The sequence below is a fragment of the Cheilinus undulatus genome, linkage group 20 (assembly GCF_018320785.1).
Source record: "Cheilinus undulatus linkage group 20, ASM1832078v1, whole genome shotgun sequence".
NCBI lineage: Eukaryota > Metazoa > Chordata > Actinopteri > Labriformes > Labridae > Cheilinus > Cheilinus undulatus.
This window is the reverse complement of record NC_054884.1, coordinates 37,610,342-37,627,790: the sequence shown is the minus strand read 5'-3', so window position 1 is coordinate 37,627,790 and position 17,449 is coordinate 37,610,342.

The window sequence follows — 17,449 nt, the reverse complement described above, 5'->3', positions numbered from 1 at the left end:
TGCTTCCTGAATGAACTAGCCATGAAGTAGATCTTAACATTATATTGGTTTTACATACTTTCATATTCTTCTGTATGTGGACCTCAGTGGAAAATGTTTGGACACCCTGGACTAGAAGATATGATCCTTTTTGTGAATATTCTTTATCTTTTGCGATTTTCAAATGCAAGAAGAGCTGCTCATAGCTGGCACAATTCTGGAAAAGACTTTCAGGAAAACAAGAAGCATTCAGTATGAAAGAACATACTTTATCACTGTTAACACTGGAAAAAAGCAGCTCCTCTGACAAGCTCTGTGTGTTTGACGGGTCCGGATAAACCGAGCAAGGAGACACTGTGATAAGAGCTTTTTATCAAACTCTGAGCTTGTTACTTGTGTGCAGGAGATTTCCAAAGTTTATTTAACATCCATATTGTTTCAGTTTGTAACATAGTGGCAGGTATGCTTACTATCTCTGCAAAAACCAAATATTATGACTTCTACATTCTAAGTATAAAGCACAGACTGTGGATGGTGCATGTATAGACTCCAGGTTCTCATTTCCTTTTTTAAGGCATAAGAGGAAAGGCAAGGAAAAATTATTTATTTATCACAGGGTTTGAGAGATGTCTGTCTAAAGGTGTAATTCAAAAAGCATGCAGCTCTAACGATAGGCTGCATAGTGATAGAGTGGTTTGTGTTGTGATCTGATGGCAAGATGGCTCCTGGATTTCTGGACGGATCCAACAGTAAAAACATACATGCTAGGTTAGTTGGTGACTCTATATGTCTAATAGGTTAGCATGAATGGTTCTGGAACTCACTGGCATTCCAAGGCTTATACCACCTTTTGCCCAACGGCTGCTGGGATCAGCTCCAGCTCCTCATGACCTCTAAGGGCACAAGTGGTATAGATGATGGCTGCATAGATGGATATTCAGATGCGAACATGCCCATTAAGCTGTGGTGCTTTGTGCAGTTTGTTCATGTCCGTGTTGAGAGAAACTGTCAGCACCTTAACTCTGCACTGAGCTGAGCTCTCATGTTACGTCTGTTTCAGACTGTCTGTTTTGCTGCATGCAGCGGCTGCACACGTCTGCTCCGGCACACTCCATCATGGCCTTCATGTGTTTGGGTATGTTGGCTGCAGCTCCGAGCAATCATAGCTCTGTCTTTCCTCAAAAGTTTTACCTCAATAAACCTCCCAACAAGTGACTTGATTCAGTGTAAAGTATAGCCAACTTGTCTGGAATAATTCCAAATAATGCATTCTGTAAAAATGAAGGAAGTTTCTTCCAGGAAATGCTAAACCACAATTCCACTTAAAAAAGCTCAAACAAGAAGCGTACATACTTCTGTGGAGATATCTGCTACAATAAGATAAATACGGCTCTACAGTTGTCATTTTCCTGTCTTTTTGCTCACAGCTGTGGTCTGTGTAATAAATCGGCGAGCCCTCTGTTCTCTAGATCAGTGGCTTTCAAACTTTTTTGCCGAAGGCACACCTAAAGTTAAGCCAAAATCTCAAGGCACGCCATATTTAAATCGATACAAAATAGACTTTTTAAATAATGCTACAGTCATGGTGGCCTAAAAGGGGAGATAAAGGGGAAAACTTTCTGGGGCCCAGCCAACTGGGTGATCATGGAGATGGGAAAGGTGGGCAAAAGGTGGCAAAAATGGGTTAAAAGTGATGGAAAAACATGGCAAAATTCAGTCAAAAGTCAGAAGTGGGGGAAAATTGGTAAAAAAGTGGCCAAAAAAATAGGTTGAAATTGGCAAAAACTTCTTGAAAGTGTAAAAATAGTGGCAAAAATGGGTTACAAGTGGCTCAAAAGGGTTACATGTTGTAAAAAGATGGTTAAAATGGGTTAAAAGTGATAAATAGGGGCATAATTGGGCAATAAAGTCATCAAACAAAGGCAAAAGTGGGTGAAAATTGGCAAAAAAAAAGGGCAAAATAGATCACAAGTGGCAGAAAAGTGGCAAAAGGGTTAAAGTTGCTAAAAGGAGGTAAAAGGGGTTTAAAGTGATGGGATGAAATGGCCAAACAACAGTGAAATTGGGCGAAAAGTGGCAAAAAGGTAGCAAAAATGGGTCAAAAGTACTAACAAGAAGTGGCAGAAATGCTAAATAAAGTAGCAAAAAGGTTTAAGCTGTCTAAAGAAGTGGCAAAAATCAGTAGAAAAATTGGTTAACTTGGTTAGAAATAGCATGAAATAATAATTTCAACACCAATATCAACCCAATAATAGCTTGCCATGCTTTTCAGCTCTTAATGAGGCAACTGTTAGCCAGGATGCTAGCACCAATGCTTCTGATCCAACACACACTGATATCATCAATAAATCACAAACTCATTCCCTGGGATTTTTCAGGGGTCCAGCCAGATCTGTGGGCAGGCCTGGTTACAGTACTTTCCATAAGGTTGTAGTGATAACGTATGGTACAAATTCCCATGGCACACCTAGACTTGCCTTAAGGCACACTGGCGCGCCTTGGCACACCATTTGAGAACCACTGCTCTAGATTCTCGGTGCAAGAGTTATACGCTTCAGGCACATTAAATGCAGCAGTCTGAAAGCCCTGGTTTGTTACAAACCAAAATGAAATCCTGCCGTGTTGCGGCCATAACATGACATGTGCCCAACCTGAAATAGGCTTTACAGAGATGAATTATGTCCACAGAAAGACGATAAGCCAGGGGGAAGTGTGGAACTACAGACAGCCCCAGACTGATTCAACCTCTGGTTATATTAAGAATACTAATATTAACTTATAGAACTGAATTAAACATTTTTCATTTTTAGGTCATACACAGGTAGAATTTTCTTCTGTTTACTGAAAAGTTTGGGAGTGGCACATTTTACCAATTTAGCGTGCCAGTCTACCATTTTCTTTCTAACGTCCTGGGACAACTGTCTCCTCAGCTTTCTGTGCTCCATGTTCAGTGTGGTACAACCCATGATACCAAACAGCACAGAGACTATGTTTCAGCCTTTAAATAGGCAGACTGACTGACCACAGGTATGAAAACACCTGTGAGGATAATCAAAGGACACACTTGAGTTTAACATGTCACTATGGTCACATTATTTTACACGTTTTCTGGGGGTACCATTAATCAAGTCCAGGCCAGTTTCATTAGTTTGTTTTTTAAAATGACTGTCAAACCACAATTCAAAAGCAACATCTGATTTTCATTAGTTAATTTTTTTTGTAAATTTTTATTTATTATTACTTTTGTCAGTTTCAAGTTATTTCGGGACCACTGTGATCAACAATTTTGGCCAAGCATGTAAATGGTCAGTTTTTTCACTGAACCTGTGTTTGGTTATTTGTGCAGAAGAGAATAAAGTTGAAATACATATTCTCAGAATAAAAGTTAAATTTTGATGAACAAGTAAAACCTTAAAAGACTTTAACAAACAGCAGATCTCAGACAACCACACTGTGTTTGAGCTATAAGAGAAAGACTGTCCTTGTTGGTAAATCCAATTCTGAAGTCTAGTTTAACAAAATCATCAATACAAGTTATTTTTATAGAAACAGTCAAGATCTGCTGTTTGTTTAGACTAATATGTTTTGACATTGTTCTGGAAATTTCTTCTGTAAAATGCACAGCATTATTCTTCCTTGACCCCTGGCCCTAATTCTCTGAATATCTATGTTCGTGGGTAAGATATATATATATATATATATATATATATATATATATATATATATATATATATATTTTTTTTTTTGCAATGAGGCCAAAAAAGGTGCCAGATTTTCTCCAAATGGCTGCACAACAGTCATTCAAATATTCCCAAAACCATCCCCAACCTGCAGCTCTATAGGAGGAGCATTTAACCCCTTGTGGGTCTTTAGTGAATTAAATTGTGTTCTTCTGCACATCATTTACAGGTAAAGCAGGTGCAAAAGCGACATTATTCTTCTGTGTATCAGGCCCTCAGTGTGCAGTAAACAAACGGTAATTTTGTTGGAGACAGCATCATTCTAAATAATAATCCTGCATAAAAAGATTGAACTTACTTTGACAGGACACTATGGACACTATGTCGTCTCAGTCCCTGCTGTGTGAGTGTTTGATCAGATATGTGTCCCTAAATGTCATCAGTACAAGAACACAAATACACACATGTACACAAAGAGATGACAAACAAGGACGATAACATTATGGCACCAAGCAGGTGACCTGGCACCCAGGAAAGACTGTTATATATAGCCACTGCATTTCATATCCATCAGGGAAACCTCCCACACAGAGATCCTGAGACATCATGGGGTAGCAGACATGCACAAGTCCAGTGCTAACCTTAGCTTTACTGGCTAGCACTACCTTAGTGTATGAACAGTGCAGCAAATTCATACCAAAGCCCATCAAGAGTTGTGCAAAAATATCTCATCTGCAAAGAGAATATTTCAGTGCAGCTGTCTGCTTTTTTTTTAATAGAGAAATGTGATTGCGGTCTGACTGAACTGTGGCTTTTCTACAGTTACATCCAGGCTAATCACTACTATGGCAGTAGCCATTGTACACACCCACTTACTGTACAGCTCAACCCCCCCGATTGCAAACTCATGCTGAAAAAGGTCTGCAGAGGAGTGAAAGCATCTTTCCTGTCATGAAAAGCTTATATAGCTGTTCTTTGCTTTTTATTTTTACATCCGCCAAGGAGGTTATGTGATTGGGTGGGTTTGTCCGTTTGTTTTTTAGCAACATAACTCAAAAAGTTATGGATGGATTTTCATGAAATTTTCAGAAAATGTCAGAAATGGCATAAGGAAGAACTGATTGGATTTTGGGACTCATCCGGATCACCGTCTGGATTCAGGAATTTTTTTAAAGGATCCTGTACTATTGGGAGATAGGGCTAATGGTGGAGCTCTGCACTGTTACACAAGAGAGCTCATGTCACGCCTCTTTTAATCTCTCTACACTGGCTTCCAGTTGCAGCTCGCATTAAATTCAAAACTCTAATCATTGCTCACAAAGCAGTAACTAAAACTGCCCCTGTTTACCTGGAGTCCCTCATCCAGGTCTACACTCCTTCTCGCCCACTACGCTCAGCCAGCAAAAGGCACCTGGTACTTCCAGCGTATCATGCTCCAAAGTCACTAGCCTGATTCTTCTCCTCTGTCATCCCTAAATGGTGGAATGAATTACCCAACTCCATTCGATTTGCAGACTTCCTCTCTACTTTCAAGAGAAAGCTAAAGATCCAGCTCTTCAGAGAACACAATGCACTTAGCTAGACTATTCTCCACTGCTGTCCCCAGTGGTTGAATGAGTCTCCCAGCTACAGTTGGCTCGCACTGTCCTGCTCTACTTCTAGGATTTCTTTGCCCAGCTCTTTGTGAATGACCCAGCACTTGGTACTTGGTAATTATTTGTTGTGAAGTCTAATGGATGGCAATTAGAGATCTCACATTTTGCTTGATTCATTGTTGGTGTTTAAAAACAAAACAAAATAAAAAACAAAACAAAACAAAACAAAAAACAAAAAAATGCATATTTGAGGTGCTTTGCCTGAAACACTACATGGCAGCACCTGCATCCAATTAGACCTGAAGCACTTTGTGGCATTTACTGATGTTGTTTCTTCTCGTCTAGATCTTTGCTTCTGTTGTTCTTGCTCTCAAATGTACGTCGCTTTGGATAAAAGCGTCTGCTAAATGACATTGTAACATTATAACATTGTTACCACTTTACACCAGGAGATGGCGGACATGAGTAACTTCAATCCCAGCAGCATTTTTGGGTGTGTTTCTTCTCAAAGTTTTGGAGTTTATAGAGTTTGAAAAACACACGCCCGGTCGAGGAGACGAGTCATAGCGTAACAGAGAGAAAGACAGTGAATTGTAGAGAGGCAATGCTTCCACTGAAACAGTCCTCTCATAGCGAAGCCAATGCTTTGCCTCACCATGTTTGCACCCCACCAGGGAAGGAGTCATCGGTGAATGCCATGGTGGGGGGCACATGGGGACGGAACCAGGAATTTTTTCAAGGATTTTTCATTATTGGGAGGAAGGGCTAATGGCAGAGGTCTGCGCTCTTCGAGTGCTTTTCTAGTATAAAGTAATGTGGTCCAGTTCTAATCAAACTGCTGATATATAGCTACATCCAAGCTAATTGCTCTGCTAGCAGCCATGTACACTGACTCACAATGCTGCCCCCACGTTATGATTGCAGTCAGGCCAAAGCCTGTTGACATAAAAATAAACATCTATTCTGTCGTGAAAAGCATCTGTCTCTGTTCTTTACTCATTGATACAGAAATGTGGTACCGTTTTTTTTTTTTTACAAAACTGTTGCTGAATAGCTGCAGCTGAGCTAGCCAACATACCAGAGGTAGCCATTGCCAGTGGCTCCTTGCACAGCTTAACCCCGCCCATTGCTACTGGCTTGTTCTCCTGAAATGACAGTGATTGAAGTTAAAACCATTTTGGTATGGCACAAACATTTTGGATTCGAGCTTTGAAAGATGGATTTGCATAACGATAGTCTGGCAAATCCATCTGCTTTGCAAGGTTTCCTAGCAGGGTCAGGCCAGGTATGGGAGCATCCTTGTCACCTTGGTCCTGGACTGCTCTGGCCTCCTGATGACCATCCTCCAGGCCTGCACCAGGCCCATGCCTCATCTCTCCTGGACTTGCAAAAAATGCCCAAAGATGCGCTGACGAGAAGTCACAAAGGAGTCTGGTTGGCACCTCTGGCGATCAACTTTCAGGCCTCACAAGCGTATAGGAAGACTGGAAGGACCAAGGGCTGACACACTGCGTGGCAAACCCATCACTGAGCATTGCTAGCAGGGACCGCCTTCTAATTTCATGCATTTATTCTTAACAGCAGTTGGACCTAACACAATTACAGGAGAGGAAATCAACGAAAACAGATCGGTACAAAACAAATGTGTTCTTAATTTAACTAAACTCTGTGAGAAAGCCAAACTCACGCCTGCAAATTGTTGACAAAAGCAAAGCTCCAAGACAAACAGTGCATGAAAGGAGCTGATTTGAAAAAGGTATTCATCCATCAGTTCAGTCATTTGCAATCCTGAAGCCTACGTGAGCTCGCTGCATCCTAATATAGCCTCCCTCACCCTGCAGCTTCATGTCACATTAAACAATCACAGTGTCATACCGCTGACTTCATACCACAGCCAGGGTCACACAATCAGATCAAACGATCACGCAGACATGACTTGTTCTGGGTCAGAAGTGTTAGAATGGAGGCAGATGATGCAGAGGGACTAAATGAAGACTGAGCCGGGTTAAATTAATGTTTTTTTCTTTTTTATGATTGTGATTCAGTCATTGATATGCACCAGCAGAGTCAGCAGTGATCAAATCATTTCTGAGAAACAAACACAACATGGCACTAAGTAGGCAGTAAGTATCTCACCTTACAGGTCAGTTTCTGCAGCTGTAGAGTTTTTAGCAAGGCTGTCAAATCCTCAAAACTTTTGATTGCAATAATTGCAAAATTTCTGTTGTAAATTGTGTCTAATCTCCCCATTTTTAAATTTCACTATTTTGCATTTAAAGTGGTTTTGGTTTTATTTTGACTTTATGTACCGTCTAAAACAGAGACTTCCTGCTTTGATACAGGCCTGCTTTTATTTTGAAGGATTAAAGGGAACTTTAAGTAGACTGAAGATTATGACATGGACTTGACCACAGAAAAGGAAGTTAGAATGGACTGAAAAGAAGTGTGCCGAGTGCTTTTCTAGTTTTTTATGCAATTAAAAAAGTAAAAAACCAATGACGATTTTGCCCCTTCTGACCAAAATGGCTAATTTTATCCATAAGCCTGTAAAATTATCATACATTCGGTTTTCTTCTACTTTTTTGAGATATTTTATTTAAGCAACATCTCTTCTTATCATGAAAATGAAGGTTGTAAAATTGTAATCCCTTATTGAAATCTCTGGTGTTTTAGATGATTATACTGCATGGAGAGTTAAACAAGATAAGACATTATTCTAAAAAGTCAATGTTTTTACCCCATAGATCTCGATAGGGAAAATGGCACCATCTTGTGGAAAATAGTAAAAATTACAACTTTAACTAAAATACTATAGAAAATTCCCAGCATATATATAGCATGAATGTATTTATGTTCTAACGGCTCCAGGATCAAAAAAGGAAAGTATAATGGAAGTAAATGTGACCAAAATGGACCCCTGGGATAAGAATGTCAGGATTTTTGTACACGGTGCCTTAAAGGTGTTGGGTATGAATTAAGACAACATTTTTCAAATTGCCAAATAAATACACAAAATTACCAGAGCTCATGCCTGAGGCCTGGAAACTCATAAAATGGCATTAAGGTGAAAATTAAATTGTGCAAAAATGGTACATAGAGACACATGAATGGAGACATTAAGGAGCAGTGGGGGGCATATGCTGCTGCCCTCAACCAAAGTCCGCTGAAAGGGACATAAAGCATGCAATTAATTCTGATTAATTATCAGGTATGTTAGGTTAGAAAATCACCAGTTGTCTAAGAGTCTCCTAAGGGTTTTTTCTGCAGAGAATATCAAACTCCTGGAGCTAATTTCACACCTCTGAGGTCTATTGGCAGCTCAGATTTACCTCAATCATTCATCTCCTCCTTTAAACTCCACGGTCAACAAATCTCCCCCTGCTGCCTGACTTCTATCAGAAAACTAAAAAAAAAGAGAAAGGGAGAGCTAATGGAGCCACTGCAGTGAGATAAATTGGCGCTCAGGCTGAGTCCTCCTTGTAGGTCACCTCGGTCTGGACCTGTGCCATAACCTCAGCCCTCAGTCTGTGCAGCTTTCAGGCAGGAAGAGTCTCAGCGGCTGAAACATGAGCATCTGCAGACAAACACTGACGTCTCATCTGAGCCATCACACATCATGGCTTCATGCTGTCTGTGTGACACAGAGCTAAAAATCAATGACTCTGTTATTATCTAATGCTTAGTATTTATGCAGAGATTGAGTTTTAACAGCTGTGTGACGGCTGCAGCATATCAGCTCACAGAATAATAATGCACGCAAGATCATCCTGCGTATTTAGTTCACCTGAAAAGGGCCTTTAGATTTTGCACAGTGTCACTTTCTAAACAGCCAGAAAGGAGCAGATTTATGACCACCACTACAGGCTGAGACGATGACATGATTCTGCATTTAGAGCGAACTATTCCACACTACTCAGCAGTGTTGGGGATCATGCTCGACAAAGCAACACCCTGGTGTACCCTGATTACTTTTTGATGGCTTTTCCATCCCAGGAGAGGATTTAGAAGGAGGTAGACTCTGGTTTTACTAATGTTTTATTAATGCTAATCATTTGTGGTTATAATAAAATATTGCAAAAATCCCCTGCTGCAGTGAAGAGTGTCACTCATAGCAATTCTTTGCTTTGGAAAAAACAGAAAAGCCTGTTTTTTTTTCAGCAGCGTGATGTAAATCTCCACCAGGCTGCAGAGGTTCTGTATTTTATCTGTGGACATGTTTACAGTTCCATACGTCTCTACTCCTCCTGTAGTAATTCACTGCTTTGGTCATCTCTCTAAATGCATTCAGTTCTGCTGCCCTGTAATCTCAGAGCGCTGAGGATTGATTTCTGCATACAGCGAGAGAAGAGCTGATCTGACCAATGAATGTAATTATGAGGCCATTTGTGCGCGCTGTTTGTTTTACAAAGCCAGAGTTAGATTAAGGCTTTAATCAAGTGACTAATGCAGCTTCAGAGCCAGATGGAGTCACTACTTTGGTATGATCTGAACAAATAACAGAAATATGATGCCGCTCAACCAGATAATATTTCACCGTCACTGCTGTGATTGTAATGAGAGCGATCGATCAAACACTGCTGTCTGACACTGATTAATACAAGGGTTCTGGCTAAGGTGCTGCAGTTCTGCACTCATTAGAATAAAGAAACTGAAAGTGGTCAAGAAGACGGGGAGATGTCTCTAAAAGCAAATAAGACCATCAGTGTGAGTTTACCACTCCTATAAAATTATCTTAAAGCAGGGTTGTCAATCTCAGTCACAGCAGGGGTCAGATTCTGGACTTGGGTCTAACCTGAGGGCCTACCAGGGTCGATATTTAACCATGAAATGCCAATCTTATTTTCACCAGAAATGAACTAGGGGGGTTAAAAAAAAACTTGGCACTGATGATAAAAGGTGAACATGGTAAATTAATAACTCAGAATCTGAGATAAAAAGTCAAACTTACAAGTTTAAAAAGTAAAAACAAGACATTTCAAGTCCAAATAATGTTTTAGAAGGCAAAAACTGAGATAAAATTCAAAATCATGATTTTTAACGGTCAAAAAATGAAATAAAATTAAAAATCATGAGTTTCTAAGGTTAAAAAATGACAAAGTGAAAGTTAGGAGTTGAAAAAGGTCAAAACATGAGATAAAGTCAAAATCGTGATTTAAAAGGTCCAAGAACTGAAATAAAAGTCAAAATCTCTCCCTGTTAAAATAAAGGATAAATAAATAAATAAATGAAATAAAAAAACATGATTTAAAAGGTCCAAGAACTGAAATAAAAGTCAAAATCTCTCCCTGTTAAAATAAAGGATAAATAAATAAAATTAAAAATCATGATTTTAAAAGGTAAAAAGATTAGATAACAGTAAAAGTTAGGAGTTGAAAAAGTCAAAACATGAAATAAAAGTCGAAATCATGACTTTAAAAGGTCAAAAAGGATTTAAAATTTAAAATTCTGAATCTTAAAGGTAAAAATCTGAGATTAAAAGTCATAGTTATGTGACGTAAAGGTTAAAATATGAAATAAAACTTTTTGTCACATCCCCTGGTTAAGTTACTTTTGTCCTCATGTTTCTAGTCTTGTCATTTCCTCTTTTATTCTGTATTCTTACCTTCCGTCTCTCTCCCAGATCACTCCTTCCTGCCCATCCCTACCTGTGTCTCCGTGTCTGTATCACCCTCATGTGTCTCACCTGTGTTGATAGTCTGAGTGGCTGCACCTGGTGATCCCCGGCTGATTGTCCTCCTCCAAACCTTAGATTATTTCTACCTATTTCATCAAATATTGTCTAGTTTGAATCAAGGATGGAAAAACACAAATGATTGCTAAAAGAGACGGGACAACAGGAAACGCCGATTATCTGGGACACACATTTTTAGCAATTTTCCAGAGATTTTGAGGAATTACATCATAATCAAGGGAACAACAGCTTTGTTATCCCCCAGTGAAGGAGATGATTTAGTTGAGATATTGAGAAAATATTGAAATCTAGACATTATTATTGTTTTGGTTCTCAGGTGGGTGGGTGTAAGGATTCATCACCACCTACTGATGAGAAATTCTCATGGAGTTACCTCATTTTCTTGGGACTTCTACCTTTTTTATTCCAGAATAGAAGATACATAAGGTTAAATCTTGTCTAAAGGGCTGAAATTTTCTCCCCAGTTTTCCAAAAGTTGCCAACTATGGCTGACTGACAAAATAGGAGGAAAAAGCCCCCAGCATCCCTAGATGATGTCATCCATACATTTTCTATACCGCTTATCCTGTTGGGGGTTGCGGTGGAGTTGGAGCCTATCCCAGCTGTCATTGGGCGAGAGGCGGGGCACACACGGACTGGTCGCCAGTCAATCACATACAGACACAAACGACCATGCATACTCACACCTACGGGCAATTTAGAGTCACCAATTAACCTAACGAGCATGTTTTTGGTGGTTTGAAGAAGCCGGAGAAGCCGGAGAAACCGGCGAGAAGCCAAGCATGCATGGGGGGAGAACATGCAAACTCCACACAGAAAGGCCCTGACCAGGAAGCGAGCCAGGGACCTACTTCCTGTGAGGCAACAGCGCTAACCCCTGCGCCGCTGTGCAGTCCGTGATGTCATCCAGATGAAAGTTCCCTCGTTGCCTCTGAAGGCAAGGTCATTTAAGTATCATTGAAGTGGACCTTTTTTTTAAAGGCACACATTTGCGACCCACCTTTAGGTCCCGACCCGCCAGTTGAGAACCATTGCATTAGAAGACAACAGAGCGGAAGCAGCGCCGGATCTTTGTGTTTATACAGGAGCTCTTTGGAAAGTCTGAGTTCTCCTTGTTTAGTTCATCTTACATCAATCAAAAGATTCAAACTTCAACCATCCTTCGAAAACACTGAAATTTATTTTGCAATGAAAAAAGTGTTAATTTCATCGACTAAAACTATGACTAACATATAATCTCTTGGAATGACTCAGAAAAAGACCTCAAGCTCAGTGACTTCATCTTATTTAAAGCTTTTCAGACTCATCTGTTTGTAGATGTTCTATCTGATCTATGTAGGTTTTATAATTGTTGTCCATTATGATGCATACATGAATTATTTATTTAATGCTTTCTAGTGTGCTATAATGCTTGTATGGCTGCTTATTGTCTGTCTGTAACTTAGTTAACTGTGCTGCTGCCTGTCCTGACCAGGACACTTTTGAAAAACAGATTTTTAATCTCAATGACATTTTCCTGGTAAAATAAAGGTTGAAAAAAATGCCCATTAAAATCTGTCCAAGCCACTTTCCATGAAAAAGTAAAATAGATAGTTAATACAACTGTTCACTTAAACCATCTGTGAAGACTGGTCACCATCTGCTGCACTGTCTGACCACTGAACAACGGCGAAATATGGCTGTTCTGCCCTCTAGTGGACAGTTCACTGCACAGCAGGAATGTAGACAAGGTTAATAGGCACACTGAAATAATCATTAAAAAACATTTTATACAAACTTATTCTAGCATTACAGAGCAGGAGTTTGAGATATCCAGCATTCTCTCAGTCTTTGATATTAACATTTTAAAGGACTATTTCCCGTGATGATAATTTATCCAGTACAAAGAGACTGACCAGAAAATAAGCAGGAGAAAGAGGGCGTTTGTGGTGACAGAGAAACATGGATACATAAAGAATAAAAAAGCTTCTGGAATATTAAAACCAAAAGGAGAGAAATAAAAGAAAGGCTATACAAACAAAATTTCATTCAAAGAAACGAGGCATGAATCACTGCTATTTCATAATTCTATGCAGTGTTGAATGCAGTCTTAATGTTTCAGTAAAGATGTTTATTTGCATTTCTCACATTTTAGTCAGTTCCACTTTATATAGTTCAAATTTTGTAGAAATTAAAGAATTAAAGATGTTAATGTGTGGTGGAGTGCTTTCACTTCCTGACCTTTGGCTCTGCTTTAGATTTTATCCACTTCTTTTCTATTGGTCTGAATTTTTACATCTTTATTACCTCTGCCAAGGAGCTTATGTGATCAGGTGGGTTTGTTAGTTTGTTCGCAACATAACTCAAAAAGGTATGGACCGATTTTGATTAAATTTTCAGGAAATGGTAGAAATGGCATAAGGAAGAACTGATTGGATTTTGGGACTGATCCGGACTGGATCCAGGAAATTTTTAAAGGATTCTGTACTATTGGGAGATAGGGCTCATGGCGGAGGTCTGTGCTGTTACCACTTTACACCAGGAGATGGTGGATGTGAGTAACTTCAATCCCAGCAGCATTTGTGGGTCTGTTTCTATTCAAAGTTTTGGAGTTTATAGAGTTTGAAAGACGCACGCCTGGTCGAGGAGACGAGTCGGAGCGTAACAGAGAGAAAGACAGCGAACTGTAGTGAGAATACTCACAATGCTGGGAGGAATAGAGGAATATTCCCCCTCTGCCATGACTTCCAGTTATCCAGTGAGACCATGGGTGAGACTGTCAGTGCGTCTGTTGGCACCAGCAGGCAACGCTACAGCCATGACAGTCCAACTGTAGTGAAGCCACTGCTTAGCCTCACTGTGTCTCCACCCCACCAGGGAGGGAGGAGTCGGCAAATGCCGTGGTGGGGGCACATGGGGAAGGATCCAGGAAATTTTTTGAAGGATTCCTCACTAGTGGGAGATAAGGCTAATGGTGGAGATCTGCGCCCACTGAGCGCGTTCCTAGTATTAGCTATGTGTTTGAATTCATTTGTATAATTAGTATAGGTTCTTGTAGAGCACTTTGGTTGGCTGTTTGCTGTTTTAAATGTGTTTCGTGAATATTTCTGATCAGCCCAACATTTAAGCCCAATCATAATTCAGTAAGAATTTTCTCCATTCAGTCTTTTCTATTTTCTTCTCTCCTTCAGTAATTCTTCAGCCATGTAATAGTCTGACTGATCTAAAATGGACTAAGATGGGCTCTGAATAACTTTTTTCCACGGCTTAAGCCTCTGAGCCTTATACAGTCAAACTCTGAACATCATTTATTTCTTTAGGACAACCTGGGCTTTTAGAATATGTGTGCTGTAGTAATGTCACTGGAATAAAAAAAGAAAGTTATGAGACTAAAGAGAAATAAAAACTCTTTAAAGCTTAAAGATGTTTATGTATTACACACAAAAAACAACAATGACTAAGATTTTTTGTTTGTTTTTTTTGCATAAACTTGTTCTCCTATGACTTTGAGACGAAAAAGTGGAAAAAATAATCCTTCTGTGAAAAAAGGTCTTCAAAACATAGATATCTTTACAAAACTCTTACTTCTTTTGAGACATTATTGAAAGCACATTTTTTTTTTTTAACATTCATTTTTGGCCGTTTTGCCTTTATTTGATAGGACAGTGGATAGAGTCGGAAACAGGGAAGAGAGCGGGGAAAGACATGCAGGAAATAGTGCCACAGGCTGGATTGGAACCCGGGTTGCCTGCGTACATGGTGCGCGCCTTAACCACTCCACTACCGGTGCGCCGTTGAAAGCACTTCCTGTCTGCAGAGACACAGAGGGACACGTCCCGGCCTCTATGTGTCTCTTTCTCTCCATTATAAACTCCTCAGACCGTCTCATCAATTTTCAAAGTGTTGAAGCATGCACAGTTTTGGCAAAGCTTGACGTGGCGGCAGAACAGCCTGCCATTGGTTGCCACAGCCCATCACAGTGCATTGTGGTGGCTAATGCTAAAGCTAGCTCAGAAACAACTGAACAAAAAACTGACTGATAAACAGATTGAAAAAAGTTCCATTTTGGAGCTACTGATGTGGATTTAATCTTTAAATGCCCCAGAAAGTCCCCAAGGCTCCAGGCTCACTAGTAAAGCCTTGATAAGAGCTACACAGGCATAGATAGCATCATTATAACAGCACAACACAGGGCTTCCAGAGGGATTTAAAGTGAGCGGCTATGATTTATGGTTCAAAAGTTATTCAACTTTAGACAGCATGTTCCTCTTCTTGTTGTTTACAACAACATCAGTCTCACTGTGTTTTAACTTTGAGGAGAAATTTGATTTTTATTCTAAAAAGTTTTAAGAATTTCATCACTCTTTTGACTCAGGAAGCTTTATGAATACCAACCCACATGGAATCACATGGTTAAAAAGTAGAGGAAGTGGTCTCTTAAACTTTACCATAATCTAGAACAGTGCTTCCCAATGTATGAGCCAAGGTGAGGTACTGTAGGTGGCCTGCAAGAGATCAATTATGATAACTAGAAACCATAGAAATTAAAACAAAAAATGATGTTTCATCTGTGCAGATGCCTGATTAAAAAAACAGCGCTGCTGCTGTATCTGAGAGCATTTGTGTGGAAGTTTCCTGTTAAATATCTAAGTCTCATGTTATGGTTGTACAAAGTTTTTGATGGGCCCAAGAAGACTCAGACTGGGCACCATACTGAATCTTAGACTGGTCTAGAACAGTTTCAAAGATGACTTCAGTAAACCAGTTCCTCCTGAGCATCAGGAAGCTACTTCTGTTAGCACTTCTGCAGGCTAACATGGTCAAAAACACGAACGCTTCCATTCATTCATCACCAGGAGACATGTTCTTATGCAGAGCACAAGCCAGTGCTCCCCCTAGTGGTCAGCTTATGAACTACATGTAAATGATTAAATAGAGACTAAACAAAAGAAAAATTTTAAATCCAACACAAAGCGATAATGTCATAAATGCAGTTGAAATAAGCAAACAGTCTCACACCTATTCATCTATTACTGCTTATTTAATCTCTGAGGATGTCAAACTTGTTTTCACAGAGGAAGAATCCAACATCCAGACAGAGGCCCAGTAAACAAACGACTGACCTGTTGGCTCACATTCAGATGAACAGAGCTTGTCTGTGTCCGAGTCAGACCGGGATGGATGAACTCATCCTGTGGGATCACCATCGACTGTGACACACATGTGATCCACGCACAGGCCGAGGTCAACAGCACGGACACGACACCATGAAACCCTCGCAGATATATCATAGATACATGTAAGGAGATCAGGAGAGAAGATCAGCTTCTTATAAAGTTACCTGAAATCTGGTGTGATAATTTTTGAAAGAGTGATGAAGATTTGAGTCTAAATCATTGGTGAAGTATTGATCTCATAACTTACTCCCCACTAATGAAGCGTGCTGGAGCCTGAGGCCTTGAATAAATTGCTTGTGTTGCTGTGTCACGCACAGGAGCTAAAGTGGGTGAACACACTGACACACATAACTGCACGTGGAGGATCGACTGTCTGGACTCAGAAACTACACACACTGCTGTTCTGTGCAGGGACAAAAGGCGTGCACGGTACCTGTTTGTGTCTTAAACCAATGCATGATCGACTCATCCTGTCCTCTCTACCTCCACTTGCAGGGGGAGCATCCAGTGGCATCAGTGTGGGCAAATGTGAAAACTTATGCTGATGATTACTGCCAAAATATCGGGTGTGCATATGGTCAGTCAGAAACCTGCTCCCAATATCAGTAAAATGTACCATGAGGTAAAGGAGGTGGCCTAGGGCAGGGGTTCTCAACCTTTTCAGTCTGTGACCCCCAAAATAAAGGTGCCAGAGACCGGGGACCCCTCCTGTACCTGAAGGTGGCTGACCACAGCCATTCAAGAATAGTCATGTGCAGACAAGGCCATCCATGAAGGAGCGCTTATGGGAGAGCTTTCTGGTACCGAGCCAAACTGGGGGTCCATGGAGGTCAGCAGAATCATGATCTATTATAAAGTTAAGCTGTTATAGCCATATTTTATATCTAACCTGACAAAATAACCACTTTGATCAAAGAAACAAACATTTTATGTAGTAAATAGCCTTCTTAAAAATGTAAATCCCTTATGTTGGGAAAAAAAAGAATTCAAATGGGTTAAAAACAGCTAAAATTAGTTAATAATGGCCAAAAAAAGGTGGAAAAAGTGGTGAAATTGGATTTTAAAAGTAGCAGAAATGGGTTAGAAGTGGCAACAATTACATAAAAGTGGCACAAATGGAAAAAATGAACATAAATGGTGGTAAAAGGGAGTTAAAAAGTGGCTGAATGGCGAAAATGTGTGGAAATTTGGTGAAATGGGATGAAATATTGATATAAACTGGCAAAAAAAAGTTAAGTGAGACAGAGAAAATATGCAGATGATGGCAGAAATTGGTTAAACTGGCAAAAATGAGCATATCAGATAGTGAAATGTGGGTAAAATGGGAAAAACTGGTTTAAAAAGGGG